The sequence below is a fragment of the Coptis chinensis genome, chromosome 8 (assembly GCF_015680905.1).
Source record: "Coptis chinensis isolate HL-2020 chromosome 8, ASM1568090v1, whole genome shotgun sequence".
Classification (NCBI taxonomy): Eukaryota; Viridiplantae; Streptophyta; class Magnoliopsida; order Ranunculales; family Ranunculaceae; genus Coptis; species Coptis chinensis.
In genome coordinates, this window is record NC_141463.1 from 83,885,820 (window position 1) to 83,891,692 (window position 5,873).

General features: G+C 36.1%; 1 pseudogene; it reads left to right on the plus strand.

Moving 5' to 3' along the window:
• The first annotated feature begins 743 nt into the window (after positions 1-743).
• LOC147483631 (labd-13Z-ene-9,15,16-triol synthase, chloroplastic pseudogene) lies at positions 744-1,355 on the plus strand (annotated as a pseudogene).
• The last annotated feature ends 4,518 nt before the right edge of the window (positions 1,356-5,873 follow it).

The window sequence follows — 5,873 nt, forward strand, 5'->3', positions numbered from 1 at the left end:
AGGATGAGGGGGATGGGGATATATAATGAATATTGGAGAAAGAGAGAAAAGAGGAAAGAGAAGAAAAAGGAGGCGGGATTGAGGAAGAGTGGAGGGAGACAAGAGAGAGAAAAAGGGGAGGAGATAGATAAAGGGACACAACAATTATTTTGATGAGTCCTTCAACTTTGATGATGATGGTCTCTTGCTTGGGGCTCTGATCAAAGTCCAGTTCACTGCTAGAATTATAGTTCAAGTTGGAGTATTTTCCAGAGTTGTGGGAACTTTGTGAGCTTGTTTCATCATCATGGAACAATTCATCTGCATGAACATAAGATTTTTAGAAAACGAAAAATCTCTTGTATGTCCTGAAGCAACTTCCAAGGGCTCTTATTTTTCTAAACTAAAATAAAAAAATGAAATAGACAAACAAATTAAAGCCTATATACCTTGAAGCCAATCATAGGCAACATCTCTTTGGTCTCCATGAGAGAATTGAGCCCCACATGAGGAGAACAAATTGGAGAATGAGCTTTGTGAAGAAGAAGAACAAGAGGAGAAAGAGTAGAAGGGGTGATGAAGCCTATCATGAATATGATCCTCATCATCATTATCGTCGTCAACTTGGAAGCTAAAGCTGTGGGCCTGAGTGTTTTGCTTTGTGTCCCATTCCTTCTAATGTGGGACCAACTGCTTTTGTTTTGTAAATCTTTCATTGTTATGTTAATAATTTTTTGTATCTTGAAAATGTGTCACAAGACATTGTTGTGGGTGCTACAGACTCGACAGCTACCACGTTAGAGTGGGCAATAACAAAGATGATGCAAAATGCAGATATAATGAGGAAAGCCCAAGCAGAACTAGAAGCAGTTGTAGGACTGAACAATGTGGTAGAAGACTCTCATTTGTCCAAGTTACACTACTTGGATGTTGTATTGAAGGGGACTTTTAGGTTGCATCCTGCAGTGCCTCTTTTGGTTCCTCATAGCCCAAGTAAACAGTGTGCAGTTGGCGGTTATATTGTCCCTAAGGGTGCAAGAGTATTTTTTAACGTATGGGCAATGCACAGAGACCCCGAAGCTTGGGAGAACCCCTTAGTGTTTGATCTTGAGAGATTCCTAGATGTTAGTAAAGGTTGTAAGTACAAGGGAAATGATTTTCATTATCTCCCATTTGGTTATGGGAGAAGGATATGTGCAGGGATTCCCTTAGCTGAAAGAATGTTAATATCTGTATTGGCTTCACTCTTGCACTCATTTAATTGGAAGTTGCCAAAAGAGACTAAGCTGGATTTATCAGAGAAGTTTGGAATTGTTTTAAAGAAAAGAATACCATTGGTTGCCATTCCTAACCCAAGATATAAGCTTTACAAGTAACTGTTAGCTGGTCAAGTGCGTGGTGCTACTCTATTTTTATTTTTTATGGTTGGGGTCTTGGCTTAAGGTTCCTCTCTATGGAGACATTATATGTATTTTCTAAGATGAAAAAAACTAAAAATACAAGGTAACACCGTACCATAATTGAAAATTACCTGATTTAATGGTTTAATTGAACATTACAATATTAAACCTCTAATGGGTAAATTGAACGTAACCGTACTTGACTGTTGGACACAACATTTAAGTTCTTACTGATTTTAGATAAATGCATTTAGGGATACAAATGCTCAATTTCTTTTGAATATTGGCTTTTGACTTAGTAGCGAATAATGTACATATATTCAAGTAGACTTTCGGTTATTGAATTGTTAGCTATCAATGTAGCATGCCCGGCCAACAAAATCCTAATCTCCAATTTACATCTAATTTGGAATCAAGATTTACTTAAGTATTCTTCACTTTCTTTGGTATCGACTATAGATTAACATATTGAGTTGGGATTAGAATATCACTATACTGTCTCTTTTTAATATTTTTTTTTCGATAATTAATTGAATATTTGAATTTAATATCAATTACACCTATGACTCTTGAAGTATTCTAATTGGCATACATTGATCAAACAACCACATTGGTAGATTTATAGGTTCAGGCTATCTTACATATTTTCCACTTTTGTAATTTCGTAAATATCAACTTCTAATCATTACGTGTTATGCAGATGGAAGAATCATTGTGCACAATGAATATAATTTGGTTATTGCTTAAGCATATGGTATGTTTTGAGTACGTGTTCTATTCCTTGATTGTTGTGTTATATTTTGATATAGTTTATATAGGTGAGGATGATAAGAATTGTTATCTAGGACAATAATAACCTAAAAATATAAATAAAACCCTTCGTCAAAACTCTTCAAAAAAAAAATAGAAAAATATAAATCCTTCAAACAAAGTATGCAATGAATCATTAGCTATCAATATATACATATATTATTTATTTAAGTGGACTTTAGGCTTTTGAGTTATTATCTATCTACGTAGCTTTTGAATCTATCTACGTAGCTTTTGAGTCCGGAAATGGACATTATAGCTTTCACAATATGTGTCCAGGAAATAGGAATTGTATAAGATTCATAATTATGTAATACAAGTTGTTTGGTAGCTGAAAGAATGGAGAGTTATACCTATCAAAAAACAAAAAGTATGTATATTTTTACACTGCAGACTGTAGAAAACACATTTAGGCTTCAATCTGGGTCATTCGTGCCATACAAGAAAAGATAGAAAAATGGATCAGAACTCTAGCAAATTAGTAAAACTTTGGGGCTTACTGTGATTATGAGTCTCGTTGTTACTTTTGCACATGACTAAGTGGTCTCCTTGAAATTGTAACTTTTTCAACCGTATCATATTCTATACGTCTTCTGTCTGGCTTAATTTTAAATTACAATAGATGACCGACAGTGTTTGACTTTTTGTTTGATTTACTAGTGAAGGAAAAACGATGGGTGATATTCAAAGGAGAAGAAGATCCTACCTCAGTTCCAGGTATGCTTACAATGGAATATTAATTCTTTTTTCTGTTTCTCTCGTTCGTGGGAACAAGCCATAACCTCAAATAAAAAGATTTCTTCATTTTATACGCACAAAACAGAAAGATGTGTGGAGCCCACAATAGATAAAATCTTAAAAAAAGAAACGGTGTTTGCCATGGCTAATGCTTATCTAAAAAACAAAGGAAAAAGAAAAAAAAACTTGTGAGACAACAGAGAAACAATGGCAAACCATGGTTGCATCAATGGAACTGTAGATGGTTCTAAGTTCTCTTCACCTGTGCCTGTTATTGGTTTATACATAGCTGCAGCTTCTTTGGTGTGCATGCTATTGATGCTTTGTGATGTCGTAGCTGGAATTCGTGCTAAAAAGCGATGGCTACCCTGCAAGCTATTCACACTCAATTCTGTTTCTCTAACTCTTCTTTCCATAGCAACTAAACTCCCCGTCGATCTGACAACGTCAATGCCGAGTGCCCAGGATCAGTTGTCTAAACTATGTGGGACTATCTTTATATGTGTTTGTATGGGTTTTCTGATGCCTTCTATTGGAAATAACAGGGATGCTGATATTTTTTCAAATTTGATGGCATTGAGCATTTTCATCATATCCATAGTCGTAAACATATGTATACAAATACATACTGGAGTTATTGTTCTGTTCATCATAGAACATATCATAGTCTTGTGCTTTATGGTGCTGTTGCTCTCAATGTTTTGGCAGATTTATCCGTCCATTAAAAAGGATAATAGCTTCACCACTGGGAACTATAATAAGGTTCTTAGAAAAGGGAGCAGAAGCATGTTTGGTCGATTGAGGGGATGTTACCTGTGCGCTTATTGCTATGATCCACAATTTACAATAAGCACAAACCTGGTGTCTGCCAGTGTTGGCACAATCTGCCTGTTGTGTTTAGTCATCTTAATACAAGCTTTACTAAGATCTCTCATTTTGAAGAGGGTGAAGCTTTGTTCTAGGATGTCTGATTATGACTGGTCGATGCCAATAATAGTTGTCATCCAGATTCTGACTGTCATAGTTGGAACTTTCCCAATTGTCTTTAGATGGCTAGCATTGTTTAGTCGCATGAAATTCCAAATATATTGGAATAATTCACCTCATTATCGAACCTTGAAAAAGGGGGTGACTGTCTATAGATTATACAAGTTTTGTGCATCTTTATTCAATCGAATCGTCTTGATAGTGTCGTTGTTGACGGTGTTCCCAATAGAGCGAGTACGTTACTTATTTGGTTCGTACATAGACGATGATGAAGTTAGAATTTTGGCTCTCGATGATGAAGTTAGAATTTTGGTTAGTGAGTATATTGTGCGAAAAAGTGTGGATGATATAATCAGATTAAGGGAGGTTTGCTGTAGTGAGCCACTTACTAATCTACTGCAACTCTTTCGAAAATACCCATACCGCTCTGATTTTATTCATAGAATGATATTGAGAATGGACATTCCTTTTACTCTTCGAAGAATGGAACTACCTACCATTCTTCCAATGGTACTCCTTGTAAAAATTGCACAAGTTTCCTTACCAGGTAATCTTCTTGGATCTCTAGTACTCACATTCAGACAAGGCCAAGAAATCATTCTCTTCATTGAGCAAACACTAATGCCACCAACGGAGTCGGACGCAAAAGAATTGTTTTCATATGCAAAAGATTTGTGCAGAGATGGCGACTTTAGTGGTTTGCTCCCTGAAGAGTATCGTCAACGTCAATCCAGTTTGCATCTGGATCTGAATCGTGCTCGTGAGATCCTTTTAAAATTGACGGAATCAGCGGTTTTCAATCATATGAATGTTGAGAATGTTGGGAATGTTGGGTATCTTCTTCGTGCCATTATTGATCACATCCTTGCTGAAACCCCCTCAACGCTTGAAGATCTATATACATCTATAGAGCAATTGTTTGTCGAGATGTTGCATTGGATTTTAAGACAACTACCGATTGCTATATTCAAAAGTTTGAGTGAGAGCCCAACTGAGGAGTTCGAAGAAAGAGTACGACTTGCCATGAAATTCCTATTTCAAATCGAATCTTTCGACGATCATATTGAATGGTCACTTCCCGAAGGATCTGGCATCTCAGAGTTTCTAACGGAAACGGATGAAGCTTCGGAAGAGTTTGTAGGTCCACTGGCACGGCTGAATGAGATTGTTCGGAGGCCTGCAGGGGAAAGGGGAGTTTAAGGGGTGGAAACGAGACATAAGCACCAAAATAAGATTTTTTTTTATTATTATTTTTTATGTGAAGTGTAAAAGCTAAAGTTTAATTAACTATTCGATTTCATTTGTTTGGAATTGTCACTTGGCATGTATATTTTTGTTTTTGTTCATTTTGAAGAATCTATATTCACGTGGCCTAATGGAGTAATCTGGTGTCGTATGCTGCATTTCTAAGCTGGAAACGGTTCCTCGATATTTTGATTGTCTGATTGTTCTAAGTTTTTAATTTTTTCCTTTGGCCTTCGCATTTTTCTTTTGTAGCCAAGAGATGTATTTCGGGTGGCATTTTGGCGACGATTTTTTGTAAAGAACTACCCTGCATTCTTCCCTCAAGGTAATTGTGTTCTCGGGCTTTCTACAATTGTATATCCTCACTATTTCAATGAAGGAGTAGTATAACTCATCTTGGGTAGTGGGATATTGGTTTTAGACTTGTTGTAGTATTGAAAGTAATAAACTAAGGACGTTTGAAAAGAGTTATGGATAAATAAAGTGTCTTTTTGTTGGGCAATGTTACCGTTTTCATTAAAAAAAAAGATTTAAGAGAAATGCTAATATGGTTGTTTTGGGTGTTGTAGAATGTGAACAAGTCAAAACTGGTCTACTTGGATAATGCAGCAACTTCACAAAAGCCTACTGCTGTTTTGGACTCTCTACAAAACTATTACTGAACCTATAATTCCAATGTGTATCGTGGTATTCATTTCTTGAGGTACTTATGTA